At 34.7% G+C, this 16,110-nt stretch overlaps 1 pseudogene; it reads left to right on the top strand.

Moving 5' to 3' along the window:
- Nucleotides 1-12,015: 12,015 nt before the first annotated feature.
- Nucleotides 12,016-12,804, top strand: LOC144289831 (eukaryotic translation initiation factor 4E type 2 pseudogene; annotated as a pseudogene).
- Nucleotides 12,805-16,110: the final 3,306 nt, after the last annotated feature.

Genomic DNA, 16,110 nt, shown 5'->3' with positions numbered 1-16,110 from the left:
ATAACATTGTATGTTAAGTAATGAATTAGAATAAAAACTTTTAAAAATTATAAGGAAAAACTAATTTATAGTACTGTCAAAAAGTCCACATATAAGTGGACTTGCACAGTTCCAACCCATGTTGTTCAAATGTCAACTGTACCATATAATTTCACTTATATGTGGAACCTAAAAAAGTCAAATTCATAGAATCAGAGAGTTAGTTATCAAGTCAGGTAATTGTCAGGTGCTAGGAGGTGAGGGAAGAGGGCAGATTTTGGTCACAGAGTATTAAATTCAGTTATATGATGATTAAGTTCTTGGAATCTAATGTAAAACATAATGACTGTACTTAATACTGTATTGTATATTCAAAATATGCAAAGAGAGATCCTAAGTATATTCAGCATATGAAAAAATAAGGTAACTATATGAGGTGATGAATGTATTAATTAACTTGATTGTAGCAATCATTTTACAGTACATACTTATATGAAATCATTATGTTGTAAACCCTAAATATGTTAAATTTTTATTTGTCAATTATGCCTCCATAAACTCTGAACAAAGAGTAGATCAACTAGGCAAGATCAATGAAGAAATAAAAAACTTAACCCCTAACAGAAATCTGTAGTTTACACCACTCAAAAATAATAGAATACACATACTTCCCAAATGCCATGGAAAATTCTCCAAAAAGATTGTAGGGCCATAAAACCCACATCAACATATTTCATAGAACTGAAATCATTCAACATATATTTTGTGACTACTTAGATATTATATTAGAAATCAATAACGGAAGTAAATTTGGGAAATTCACAATGATGTGGAAATTAAACAATACACTCTTAAAGACCTGAAAAGTCAAAGAACAAACTACAAGATAAATTAGAAAGATCCTGAAATTAGTGAAATTGAAGAAACATCATACTAAAATTTTGTGGATGTAGCTAAAGCAGGGCTTAAGTGGAAATTTATAATAATGTGTGCTTATACTTAAAAAAGAAGAAAGATCCAAATCAATGATTTAACTTTCCACTATAAAAAAAGAGAAAGTTTAACCCAACATAGAAGGAATAAATAATAAAAATTAGCATGGAAATAAATAGTGAAGAAGAAAAACAAGACAGAACATTAATGGAACTAAAGTTGGCTCTTAGGAAATATCAATGATATTGACATAACATTAGCTAGACTGAGAAAACAAGAAAGAAAAGATTCAAGTTCTAAAGTCGAACTTTAGAATAAAGGAATAAAAGTAGAATAAAAGTAGAAACAGCACTACTGTTTAGTAGTAGAATACTACTAAAGGAATAAAAGTAGAAACAGCACTATTCACCTCACAGAAATAAAAAGAATTATGAAGGAATATTGTGAACCTGTGAATGTCAAAAAAAATAGATAAATTATAAGAAATGGACAAATTCTTTGAGAGGCACACACACCACCAACATTGAAGCAATAGAAAATTGAGAATAGACCATTTACAATTGAAAAGATTGAATTCTATCAAACATTTAAATAATTAACACTAAGCCTTCACATACTCTTCCAAAAAAATGTGGAAGGAAGAAAAACTCGCAGCTCATTCTATGAGGCCCATATCATCCTGATAACAAAACAAAAGAATGAGATCACAGGAAAGAAAATGACAGACTTTTGGTTTATGCTCTGACATGTAAGGAAATTAGAAATCATCACTACTATCCCCATGAGAAAAAAATGTGAACAAACTAAAATCAATAACTCTTCCTAGACTAACCAAAGAATTGAAGTCACTAGGATAACCACCACATGGAAGGTGAAATGATTGGCAAATACAGAGAATCACAGCTTGCTAGGAGCAGAAACTGCAGAAACCGGCAACTGGCAGATACACTTGAGTGATAATTGATGAATTGCTGCAGTGTAGACTACATGGGAAGCTAAAAGGCCCAGTTTTGGGAGATAACCCACATTTTTGTAAGCTTTATCTCTAGGGGCTCCAACAGGTTCTCACCTTCATGATCCAGTCATGCAGAGGTGAAAAGGAATCATTTAAACATATGCCTACAGGAATAGTAACTATTTTTGAAATACCCTCAGCATCCCGTTCCCCATGGCAGCAGTCTGTGCTTTGCATGAATATTGTCTGAATTAGAGGGACAGAAAATGGATGAATTAAGCCTCCTTTGGCCTCTTCTCTCACATAAGGAAATTAAAAAACAGGCCAAGTCACTCTTCTGAAAGTCATAACCCAGGGGGATTTAATCATGAGATTATAGAACACTTATCTTCCCCAATACCATACCACCATATCTCCAGTATAATAACGGTGGATTATAACTGAAAGATGTACAAGACACAGTCTCTTTTTAAGTGTAAATTTCTAGGAAGATCAAAAACAATAGGAAAAACTAGGACAAAGACACCAGAAGATACTGAAGCTTCCAACACCAACAACTACAGCAAAAACTAAGTCCTATTAATTTCAGATCTTATCATCCAATATATTCTGTTTTTTTTTCAACAAAAAATTACAAGACATGATAAAAGCAGAAAAGACAAAGTTTGAAGAGACAAAGCAAGCATCAAAATGATACTCAGATATAACAGAGATTAAAAATTGCCATACCAGGAATTTAAAATAAGAATGATTAATATAACAAGGGCTCTGACATAAAAAGTGTGCAACATACAAGAATATATGAGCAATGTAAATAAGTGGAAAGATACAAATTTTATAAAAGATTCAAAATGTGATGCTAGAAATAAAAAACACTGTCACAAAAATGAAGAATGCCTTTGATGGGTTCATCAGTAAATTGAACAATGGTAAAGAAAGAATCTGTGAGTTTGAAGATATGCCAAAAATTTTCTAAACTGAAGTACAATGAGAAAATATAATTTTAAAAAATAACAATCTTCGAGAAGTGTGAAACAATTGCAAAAATGTGTAATGTGTAATGGGAATAGAAGGAAAGAAAGGAACAGAGGAAATATTTGAAGTAATTAATTTTTCTAAATCAATGATAGTCACCAAAACAAAAACCCAGGAAGCTCAAAGATCTTGAAGGAGAATAAAATTACAAAAAGAAAAACAGACAAGAAAAAATAATCCAACAAAAACAAAAACAAAAAACCACACCTAGGCATATCATATTCAAACTGCCAAAACTAAAGACAGAAAATCTTGAAAGAAACCAGGGCAAGAAAAAAAAATACATTGTATTTCACTTCAGAAACTATACAAGCAAGAAAATAGTGGCATGCATATGTGGCATTTAAGAAACAAAGCAATGAGTGAACTAAGTGAAGAGAATTAAGAGTATACCATTTTGATAAGCACTAATATATGGAACTGTTGAATCACTATATTGTACATATATGAAACTATATGCTGACTACACTGGAATTAAAATTTTTTATAAAGGAAACAGAGTGATATGAAATGTTTAAATTTTGAAAGTAAAAGCCCATCAACCTATAATTCTGTATGAGATTATTCCTCAAAAGAGAAGAAAATGGCAGAGTAGATAGCTCCAAGGGTCTATCCCTTCACAGAAACACAAAAAATGAGAAAAAACGGTCAGAACAAATGTTCTTAGAATTCTGTAAAATCTTTACAGCAATAAAGCATATGCAAAACAGTCAGAACAAATGTTCTTAGAATTCTGTAAAATCTTTACAGCAATAAAGCATATGGTGAATCAAGAAAAATTAAGAAAATTTTCTGATGTTTTTATCTACTCTTCTCCACTCCTTTCCCATCTTAACAGCTGTCTTGAAGATGGGAGCCCCCATTCCCAGAGTAGAACTCTTATTCCTGGTTCCAGAAGGAGCAAACTACATCTTAATTTAATTATCTCTATTATCTCCTTTTTTTAAAATTTTTTATTGGTGTTCAATTTACTAACATACAGAATAACCCCCAGTGCCCGTCACCCATTCACTCCCACTATCTCCTTTCTTATTAGGTTTATTTTACTCTTACTTCTAATTTATTTAAGTAGGAACTAAGATGATGATTTGTGACCTTTAGTCTCCTCTAATGTAAACATTTAATGCTATAAATTTCTATCTCAGTTCTGCATTAACTGCATCATAAATCTTTTGATATGTTGAATTTGCATTTTCATTCAGTTGTATTTTTTTCTTTTGGTATTTCCTTTCTGACCCAAGGATTCCTGAGAATTGTGTTGTTTAGTTTCCATGGCTTTTCTAGATTTCCTGTTGTCTTCTTGTCATTGGCTTACAGTTTGGTTCCATTCCATTCAAAGAATTTACTCTGTATGATTTAAATTATTTAATTCATTGATATTTTTATATGGCCTAGATATGGTCTGTGTTGGTGAATATTTGATAGAAACTTGACAAGAATGACTACTAAGTGTTGTTGAGTGTTCTGTAAATGTTATCAGAACTTGCTGGTTTATAGAGCTGTTGAGTTCTCCTATATCTTTGCTCATTTTTGTCTAGTAGTTATATTAAATACTAACAGTAGATGTTGAAGACCTCAACTATAATTTTGGATTTGTTGTCTCTTCTTTCAGTTTTATCAGTTTTGTTTCATTTATGTGAGGCTTTGCTGCTTGATGCATACACATGTAAGATAATCATGCCTTCCTGATGGATTCTTTTATCATTATGTAATGTCTATTTCTTGTAATTTTCTTTACTCAAATCTACTATATCTTATATCAATATAACCAGTCCTTTAAAAAAATAAATATTTGCATATTTTTCCATCTCCTTACTTTTAAACTACCTGTGTCATTGTATTTGAAGTGAATTTCTTATAGACAGCATACTATTGAATCATGTTTTGTAAATCCCATCTGCCAATCTCTTTTTTTTTATATTGAGGTAAAATTTGCATAACATAAAACTAACCATGTACAGTTGACTGACATTTGGTAATACACAATGTTGTGTAATATCATAGCCTAGTTCCTAAATATTTTCATCACCTCCAAAAGGGGGGTATTTCCCCCATTAAATAGTTAATCCAAATTTGTCCTTCTCCCAGCTCCTGACAGTCTTTAATCTGCTTCCTTTCTGTATGGATTCAACTATTCTGGATATTTTATGTAATTTGAATCATACAATAAGTGATCTTTGTGTCCTACTTTAGTTACTTAGCATGTTTTTAAGGTTTATTATGTTGTCACATGCATTAGTATTTTTTTGTATCACTCAACAATTTTCCATTGAATGTCTATATGATATTTTGTTTATCCTTTGATCAGTTGATGGACATTTAGACTATTTCCACTTATTGGCCTTTTTTTAATACTGCCTTAAGAACAATTGTGTACAAGTTATGTTTGAATACTCTCATTTTATTTTTCAGTAAATAGCTATTAGTGGAATTCCTGTCTTATGGGAATTCTATGTTAAGTTTTTTGAAGGACAAAATTCTGTTTTTCACAGTGGTTGCATCATTCTACATTCCCACCAGCAATGGACAAGTATTTCAATTTCTTCACATCTTTACCAACACTTGATGCTTTCTCTCTTTTTATGGGGAAGGGGGTCATCATCTAGCAGGTATAAAATAGTGTCTCATTGTGGTTTCAGCTCACATGTTCCTAATGACTCATGATGTTGAACATCTTCTGATGTGCTTGCTGGTCATTTGTAGATCTTATTTGGAGAAACGTCTATTCAAGTTCTTCACTCATTTAAAAAAATAGGCTATTTGTCTTTTTGCTATAGAATCAAAAGTTCTTTTTATATTCTGGACACTGAACCCTTATCAGATATATGACTTTCAAGTACTTTTTGCTGTTTTATAGGATGCCTTTTCACTTTTGTGATAATGTCTCTTAGTGTACAAAAATTTCTATTTTAGTAGCCAAATTTATTTTTCTTTGTTATTTGTGCTTCTGTCCAATTCAATACCATGAAGAATTTCTCCTGATTTCTTCTGAGAGTTTTATAGTTTCAGCTCATACATTTAAGTTGATGATCCATTTTTAGCTAAGTGCTGTGTATACTGGAGTCCAACTTCATTCTTTCATGCATGGATATCCAGTTGGTGCAGCATCATTTCTTGAAGAGACTATCTCCTGTATTAAATGGTCTGGCACACTTGTCAAAAAAAAATCAATTGACTATAGACTATAGGGTTATATCAGACTCTAAATCCATTTGCTTCAACATGGATGGAACTGAAGGGTATTATGCTGAGTGAAGTAAGTGAATCAGAGAAGGACAAACATTATATGGGGAGTATATGGGGAGTATAAAAAATAGTGAAAGGGATTAAAGGGGAAAGGAGAGAAAATGAGTGGGAAATATCAGAGAGGGTGACAGAACATGAGAGACTCCTAACTCTGGGAAATGAACAAGGGATAGTAGATAAGGAGGTGGGCTGGGGGATGGGGTGACTGGGTGATGGGCATTGAGGGGGGCACCTGACAGGATGAGCACTGTGTGTTATACTACATGTTGGCAAATCGAACTCCAATAAAAAAGTATACAAAAAAATAAAAATAAAAATAAAAAATAAATTCCATTCTATTGATAATATGTCTATTTTAGGCCAGCTCTACATTATTTAATTACTGTAGCTTTATAATAAGTTTTAAAATTGGGAAGTGTGCATCTTTCAACTTTGTTTTTCATTTCCTAGATTGTTTCATTTATTTGGGATCTTTTGTGATTCCATATGAATTCTAAGATTGGCCTTTTCATTTTTGCAAAAATGGTAATTGGGATTTTAATAGTGATTACATTGAATCTGTATATCAATTTGGGTAGTATTGCCATTTAAACAATATTAAGTCTTCCAATGCATAAATATTGAACAGCTTTACCTTCACTCAGGTCTTACTTTCAGCAATATTTATTAATATTTAATTTACAAGTACTGTACTTCCCAGGTTAAGTTTACTGTTAGGTATTTTGTTCTGTTTGATAATATTTAAATAGAATTGTTCCATTAATTTCACTTTTGAATTGTTTATTGCAGACATATAAATGTAAGTGATTAATGTGCATTGATCTAGCTATCTTCAACCTTGCTAAATTCATTTATCTCTACATGGTTTTTCTTTAGGGTTTTCTATATATAAGTTCATGCCATCTGCAAATAGAGATAATTTCACTTCTCGCTTTCCTATTTGGATGTCTACTTTTTTTCTAACTGTTGTAGATAGAGCTTCCAGTGCAATACAGAAAGGGTAAAAGTAGACATCTTTGTCTTGTTTCTAATCTTCAGCGAATAACTTTCAGCATTTCACAATTGAGTATAATGTTGGCTCTGGAATTTTATTAAATGTTCTTTAATATTTTAAGTAAATTATTTTGAAATCCTAGTTTTTAAAGTGTTTTTATCATGCAAGGGGTTGGATATTGTGACACTATTTTCTGCATAAATTGAGATTATTATATTTTTCCTTTATTCTATTAATGTAGCATATTACATGATTGATTTTTATAGTTGATCTGCCTATGCAGTCCTGGGATGAATCTCTCTTGGCTATGATGTATATGAGTCTCTTAGGCTCTGTTAACTTTCTTTACTCTTTTACTTTTGTGCTTCTCAGACTGGATGATCTCTTCTGCTCAAATCTGTTTGGATTCCTCTAGTGAATTTTCAATTTTATTTATTGTATTTTTCAGTTCTAGAATTTTGATTTAGTTCCTTTTTTATAATATCCATCTCTTCATTGATATTCTGTATTTAGAGAAACATCCTTCTGCTGTTTTTCTTTAGTTATTTGTTTATAGTTTCCATTGGCTCTTTGAGCATATTTAGACATTGATTAAAAATATTTTTCTACTAAGTTCAATGGCTGAGCTTCCTCAAGGATATTTTCCATAATTATTTCCTGTGAATGGCCCATGTAATTATTTCTTGAAAATGAGATTTCTAGAATTGTAATGTGGCCATTCTAGAAGTCATATGCTCCACCCAACTTAGCATTTGTTGTTGCTGCTTTCTTTGTCATGTGTGGTCTCTGATTTTCATGTTTTGTTAAATTCAAAGGAAGCTGGTGTTTTGGAAATTTCGTCAATTTCTGGAGTAAAAGATGTAAATTTAATTTAAAAGAAAATGAGCAGAAAGAAGGAAAGAAAGAAAGAAAGAAAAAAAGAAAGAAAGAAAAGAAAGAGAAAGAAAGAAAGAAGAAAGAAAGAAAGAAAGAAAGAAAGAAAGAAAGAAAGAAAGAAAGAAATTAAGAAGCTTTTTTTTTAGAAAAAGGAAACTCCCCCAGTATTTGTTCATTGACTCTGTTTGGACTTTCCTTCAATACTCAGCCAGGTGACATACTACTCTTCTTTAGGCTTCACTCCTACTTCTATAGCATCTGAAGCTCAGTGAGAAGTGAAAGATTAGCGTCTTCTCAGATATTTTCTAAGAATAACCCTAGGTATATGCATGAACTTTTCAATTCCTCAATATTTGGAGGAGCTTATTTGTCCATGTATATCTTTTTCCAACTTCTTCTTTTACACAATATGTAGTCTATTGCTTGCTCCAAATGTTATGCTTTGTTTCCAGGTTGCTGTAGTGCTACCTATGATTTAAATGTTTCCAACCAAACCAGCTGGGAGCTTCTCCAGCCGTAGGACTGCTCTAAGTTGAGTGAAACAAAAGCAAGTCAATGAACCAGACTTTCAGGCAATCACAAGACAAGTCAAAACCCCAAATTGTAATTCATTGAGAACAAGATCTATATTGCTTTTTCTGGTCCTGGTGATCTGTACTAAGTAGGAGTTATCATCCTCCTGGCCTCTTGTATTGATTTTCTAGGTCTGCATAACAAAATACCATAGAATGAGTGGCTCAAGGAGCATAATTAATTTTCCTCACAATTCTGGTAGACCCCTGAGATCAAGGTATCAGCAGCAGGTTTGTTTTATCCCAAAACCTCTTTCTTTGGTTTTTAGATATCCATTACTTTCCATGTCCTCAAAATGCCCTTTTCCTGTGTGTGCAGATCTCTGGTGTGCCCAAATTCCATCTTATAAGAATATTGGTCAAATAGGATTAATTCTATTAATCTATCTATTCAGATCTATTAATCATCTATTCAGATGATCTCATTTAACCTAATTATATCTTTAAAGGCCTTATCTCTAAATGCAATCACATTCTGAAATACTAGGGGCTAGACTTAAAAATATTCATACACAATTAAATCTGCAACATTCTTCCCTATGGATACTTAAAATTCATATTCTTCTAACATATAAATACTTTGACTCCATCCCAAACAGCTTCATTAATTCATTTTAGCATGAACTCTAAGTCCTAAATCTTATCTACATCATCATCTAAGTCAAGTAAGGGTGAGACTTGGGGTATGATTTATCCTTAAGCAAAATTCTCCTCCAGCCATGAATCTATAAAACCAAACATGTTATCTACTTTCATAATACAAAGATGGGACAGGTATAGAATACACATTCCCATTTCAAAAAGAACATATCAGAAAAAAGGACTATGAGTATCAAAATATCCAAAACTTAGTAGGAAAAATTTTATTATACTTTAAGACTCAAGAATAACCCTATTTGGGCAGGGATTGGAAGATGGCAGCAGAGAGATCCAAGGCTTGTCTGGTCCTGATAATACAACTAGGTAACTATAAAATAATCCTAAATACCCCAGAAATTGATCTGAAGACTGGCAGAACAAACTCCACAACAAAGGCAGAGAAGAGACCACATCAAAGAAGGTAGGAAGTGCATAGACACAGTTGGGGAAAGAAATAGATCATGGCCATTGTGGTGAGGAGGGATCCATGGTCTCAGAGAAGGATGACAGACAGACTAACGTACAGGGGAGCTCTTGGTGAAAATGAATCCCCATAACAATTGGCTTGGACAGTGAGAGGGGCTGAATTTCATGAGTTCTTGAAACCACAGGAGGTTAAAGCCTGTAGTACTAAAGGTCTTCAGGTATGGCTGGGTTAGAGGCTGGAGGGCTTTGGGAAGCTCTTGGAGAGTAGGCAAGCAAACAACTCATGGACATGTAGCATAGAAGCATCGATCTGATGCACCAAGAAATACTAAAGGAAGCGCTTTCAGTGGAAAAGAGAGACTAAAAGTGATAGTATAAAGGTAGTAAATACAAAAGCAAAAATGAATATTTCTATAAAAATCAGTCAAGGACCTCACAAAATGTAAAGATGTAAAATACAATGACATATACCTAAAATGTAGGGAGGAGAGGTGTAAACAATGGGTTCAAACTTCATCAACTTAATATAGATGTCTTATGTGAAAGAGGATATATACAAATCTAGTGATAACCATATATTAAAAACCACTAATAAAAATGCAAAGAATAAAGAGAAAAGCATCCAAATATATCACTAAAGAAAATCATCGAACTACAAAATAAAGACAAAAAAGAATCAGAAGTAATCTTAAAAAACAACAACAAAACAAGTAATAAAATGAAATTAATACATATATATATCAATAGTTACTTTGAATGTAAATGAACTAAATGTTATAATCAAAAGATATAGGGTTACAGAGTGGATTTTTAAAAAAGACCTTTCTATACGCTGCCTACAAGAGACTCATTTTACTCCTCAAGACACCTGCAGATTGAAAATGAGGGGATGGGAAAGCATTTGACATACAAATGGATGTCAAAAGAAAGACAGAGTGGCAAACTTACATCAGACAAAATACACTTTAAAACAAAATCTGTAAGAAGCACTATATAATAATAAAGAACACAACCCAACAAGAAGATGTAACAATTGTAAATATCTATGCACTCAACATTGGTGCACCCAAATACATAAAACAGTCAATAACAAACATAAAAGAAATAATCAATAGTAATACAATAACAGTAGATTGTATTACAAATGATGTAACCCCATTTACGTCAATGGACAGATCATCTAAACCGAAAATGAATGGCTTTGAATGACACTGAACCAGATGGATTTGATACATTCAGAATATTCCATACAAAAAAAAAAACAGCAGAATACACATTCTTTCTTAAGTGAACATGGAATATTATCCAGAATAGGTCACATGTTAGCTTATAAAACAAGCCTACAAAGAGGTTAGGATGTGGCTCAGTTGGTTAAGAGTCTAACTATTGGGCTCAGTTCAGGTCTTGATCTAAGGGTTGTGAGTTCAAGCCTGCATTGGGCTCCACACTGGGTGTGAGTACTTAAAAAACAAACAAACAAACAAAAAAGCAAAACAAAACAAAAAAAACTTCAACCAACTTGAAACCATAAAAATCCTAGCAGAGAACACAGGCAGTAATTTCTCTGACGTTGGCCACAGCAACTTTTTCTACATATGTCTCCTGAGGCCAGGGAAACAAAAACGAAAATAAACCATTGTGACTTCATCAAAATGAAATGCCTCTGCCCAGGGAAAGAATCAACAACTAAAAGGCAACCTACGGAATGAGAGAAGATATTTGCAAATGATGTATCAGATAAAGAGTTAGATTCCAAAATATATAAAGAACTTATCAAACATAACACCCTAAAAACAATCCAGTTTAAAAATTGGCAGAAGATATAAATAAACATTTCTCTAAAAAGACATCCAGATGGCTAACAGAAACACGAAAAGATGTCCATTATCATTTTTCATTGGGGAAATGTAAAACAAAACTAATATGAGACATCCTCTCATGCCTATTGGAAAGGTTAAAATTAGCAACACAAGAAAAGTAGGTCTTGGTATGGATGCAGACAAAAAGAAACACGCCTGCACTGTTGGTGGAATGCGAACTGGTGCAGCCTCTAGGAAGCAGTATGGATTTTCCTCAAAAAGTTAAAAACTGGGCAGCCCTGGTGGCCCAGCGGTTTAGCGCCGCCTTCAGCCCAGGGCGTGATCCTGGAGACCGGGGATGAGGCCCACGTCGGGCTCCCTGCATGGAGCCTGCTTCTCCCTCTGCCTGTGTCTCTGCCATTCTCCCTCTCTCTCTCTCTCTCTCTCTGTGTGTGTGTGTCTCATGAATAAATAAAATCTTTTAAAAAAGAAAATACTTTTTAAAAAAGAGAAAAATATTATAAAAAAAGTTAAAAACTGGGCAATGGCAGAGGTGAGAGGATGAACAACAAGTTCGATGCATTGAAAGATGATGACAGTGGGGACCGTGATCAGAATGAAGAAAACAGCACACAGAAAGAGGGTAAGAAGAAAAAAAACAGAACAAGACAAAAGTCAGGGCAGCAGTAAGAGGAAAGCTGTTGTCCCTGGGCCAGTAGAGCATCAGCAGTACATCAGCAGCAGTACAACATCAGCAGAGCATACAGCAGAGCATGCAGTAGTACAGCAGCAGCAGTACAACATACTTTCTGGTACTACAGAAGAATCCCCGGCCGTCCCACCAGCTCACAGAGCTATGAACAGGATATCAAACAGATCAGCACCTTTGCCTCTGTGGAGCAGTTCTGGAGGTTTTATAGCCATATGGTACATCCCGGGGACCTGACAGGCCACAGCGGCTTCCATCTCTTCAAAGAAGGAATTAAGCCCATGTGGGAGGATGATGCAAATAAAAATAGTGGCAAGTGGATTATTTGACTGCAGAAGAGCTTGGCATCCCATTGCTGGGAGAATCTTATCCTGGCCATGTTGGGGGAACAGTCCATGGTTGGGGAGGAGATCTATGAGGCTGTGGTCTCTGTCCAGTTTCAGGAGGACATTATTTCAATATGGAATAAGACTGCCAGTGACCAAGCAACCACAGCTCACATCCGGGATACACTTCAGCGAGTGCTTAACGTACCTACCAACATCATTATGGAGTACAAGACCCACACTGACAGCATCAAAATGCCAGGCAGGCTGGGCCCCCAAAGCCTCCTTTTTCAAAAACTCTGGAAGCTGCGGTGAATATGCCATGACCTTTTCCCTCTCTGGATGGCACCATCACTGAAGCTGGTATCATCAGAGTCTCTGTTCTGTTGGTGTGCTACCTGGAAGATCCTTCTGTCCTGGACAAGAGCATTTTATGTTTTAAGAACAGGCTGATACACAGCAGCTACAACAACAGCTGAGACCACTTAATAAATGATGCTAAACTAAAAAAAAAGTTAAAAACTGAACTAGCTTATGATCCAGCAATCACACTACTGGATATTTACCCAAAGAATACAAAAACACTAATTCAAAGTGATACATGCACCTCTATGTTTATTGCAGCAGTATTTATAATTGCCAAGATATGGAAACAGCCCAAGTGTCCATCAGTTAAGGAATAGATGTGGTATATATACACAATGGAATATATTAAAAAGAAGAATAAAAAAAGAAGAATGAAATCCTGCCATTTGCAATGACAATGACATAAGTAGAGCTAGAGAGCATTATGCTAAGCAAAATAAGCCAGAGAAAGACAAATACCACATTCCATCATTCATTTGGAATTAAGAAACAAATCAAACAAAGAGAAAAATAAGAGGGTTAATCAAGAAGCAGACTCTTAACTATAGACAAGAAACTGATGGTTTTCAGAGGGGAAGATGAACGGGTGGGTGGGTGATGAAATAGGTGATGGGGATTAAGGAGTGCACTTGTGAGGAGCACAAAGTGATGTATGGAAGTTGAATCACAATATTGTACACCTAAGGAGGAGCAGTTATGATAGTGGAGGAGTAGGGAACCCCAAGTTTGTCTAGTCGCTCGAATACCGCTCAATAGTTATAACATCATTCTGAACACCTATGAAATCAATCAGAAATCCAAGAAAAGAAATACTGAAGTTCTACAAGTAGAAAAGCAACAACTTTTTGGAAGGTAGGAGGTGCAAAGACTTGAATCTGGGGTGATATATATGAAGATACAGTGGAGGGGAGGGAGCCTGCTTAAGGAGGCTAACAATGTATTATAAGCAGCAGATCACAAAATTGGAACTTTTGAAAGTCTGCTACAGTGAATTACATCCTTGGCTCAAAGGTGATCAGGTGGTCAATGGGGGCTATTCTTAGGTGGGAAAGCATGGTCTCAGGATGTCTGGGGTCATAAGAACAACAGGAGTTCTGGAATGTGGCAGAGTTCCCAGGTATAGGAGTGGGGAAGCTGGCTAAGAATGGTTACTCTAGGTACTGGACTTATGCTCTGTGTTGCCATAAACTTCAAACTACTGCATGGTTATGTGCCTGCTTTCCTGGCAAGGGTCTAGCAAAAGGCAGAAGCATGGTAAGACCCCCCTCCTCACTACTCTGGGTGGAACAATGTGGGTATATGCCACAGGAGTCCATAAAACTTGGAGTTTTAACTCGCAGCTCAGTTATGGAGTGAGATAAAAATTCTCTGTCACAGGCTGGGTGAACACAGAGTTTGGATGGAAACTGAGGAGACAGAAGAGACTGACTGCTTTTCTGTGAGCTCTCATTGAAGAGTGGAGGGTGTGAACTTTCAAGAGAGTGGGGTGTAGCTATATTCATCTCCCCCATTGGTGCTGAAAGCCTTCAGGGAACAAAACAGTGCCGTGTACTGGAATCCAGAGCTGCTTACGCTAAGTCTTGTCTCCTGGCAGGAAGGAGCAATTACAATAGCACAAGTTGAACTGAGAGTCAGGGCAAAGGCCCTTCTCCAAGAAGACAAGGATTCACAACTGGCTCACATCAAGTTTACAGATCAGAGAGGGTTGCAAATCTTCAACTAATGGGGAAAACAGCATATAGCATTTGTTTTGTTGTTGTTGTTGTTGTTGTTAATTCTTTAGTCTTTCCATATTTTTTGTTATTTTCTTATTTTTTCAATTTTTTATTCTTTTTTAATGTTTATTTTTATATATACTTTATACATATATATTTATTTTTTCTTTCCTCTCACTGTATTTTATTTCATTTTATTTTTGTATATATACAAGCATACCAAAACACACCTAGGATCTAGTTTTTTGTTTTATTTCTTGTATTTTTTTTCATTTTTTCCCTGTTTCTTGTTTTTTTTTTTTTTCTGTTGTCATGGTTGGTATTGTTTTTCTCTTTCATTCCCTTCTCTTCTGGACAAGATGACAATATGGAGAAATTCGCCCCCCAAAAAAAGAACAACAGGTAGTACTTACTGCCAGAAAGTTAATCCATAGAGATATGAGAAAGATGTTTGAACTAGATTTTAAAACAATGATTATAAAGATATTAGCTGGGCTTGAAAAAAAAAGAATAAAAGTCACTATGGAATCCCCTACTATGGAAACAAAAAAACTAAAATCTAATAACACTGAAATTTAAAATGCTATTACCAGGACACCTGGGTGGCTCAGTGGTTGAGCATCTGCCTTTGGCTCAGGTCCTAATCCCAGGGTCCTGGGATCAAGTCCCACATTGGGCTCCCTGCAGGGAGCCTGCTTCTTCCTCTGCCTGTCTCTGCCTCTCTTTGTGTATCTCTCATGAGTAAATAAAATATTTTTTAAAAATTAAAAATAAAAATGCTATTAGCAAGATGCAGTCCCAAATGGAAACCATAAAAACAAGAATGAAGAAGGCATAAGAGTCAGTGATATAGAGATAAAATGATGGAAAATAAGAAACCTGGAAAGAAGAGAGAAGGGAAACTACTGGATCACAAAGGGAAACAGACAATTAAGCAATTCCATAAAGCAAAATAATATCCAGATTATAGGGGTCTCAGAAGATGAGGAGTAAGAGAGAGGGGCAGAAGGTTTATTTGAACAAATTGTAGCTGAGAACTTCCCTAATCTGTGGAAGAAAACAGACATTCAAGTCCAAGAGGCAAAGAGAACCCCCCTTAAAATCAATAAAAATAGGTCAACACCTCAATATATAATAATGAAGCTTGAAAATTTCAAAGATGGAGAGAAAATCCTAAAATCAGTTCAGGACAAGAGGTCCTGAACCTACAAGGGTGCACATAAGATGGACAGCATACCTGTCCGCAGACAAGTAGCAGGTCAGAAAGAACTGGCATAGTATATTCAGTGTCCTAAGTGGAAAAATATGCAACCAAGAATACTTTACCCAAGCCTGTCATTCAGAATAGAAGGAAAGATAAACTGTTTCCAGGACAAAAAAAAAAAAACTAAAGGAATTTGTGAACACTAAGCAGATCTACAAAAAATATTAAAGGGATCCTTTGAAGGGAGAGGAAGCCCAAAAGTAACAAAGACTAGAAAGGGACAGAGAAAATCTACAGGAAGAGTGACTTTACAGGTAAATTCATATCTTTCAATAA

Source organism: Canis aureus, chromosome 2 (genome assembly GCF_053574225.1).
Source record: "Canis aureus isolate CA01 chromosome 2, VMU_Caureus_v.1.0, whole genome shotgun sequence".
In the NCBI taxonomy this organism is placed as follows: domain Eukaryota; kingdom Metazoa; phylum Chordata; class Mammalia; order Carnivora; family Canidae; genus Canis; species Canis aureus.
Note: the sequence above shows the minus strand (reverse complement) of the source record. Positions and strands in the feature narration are given on the sequence as shown.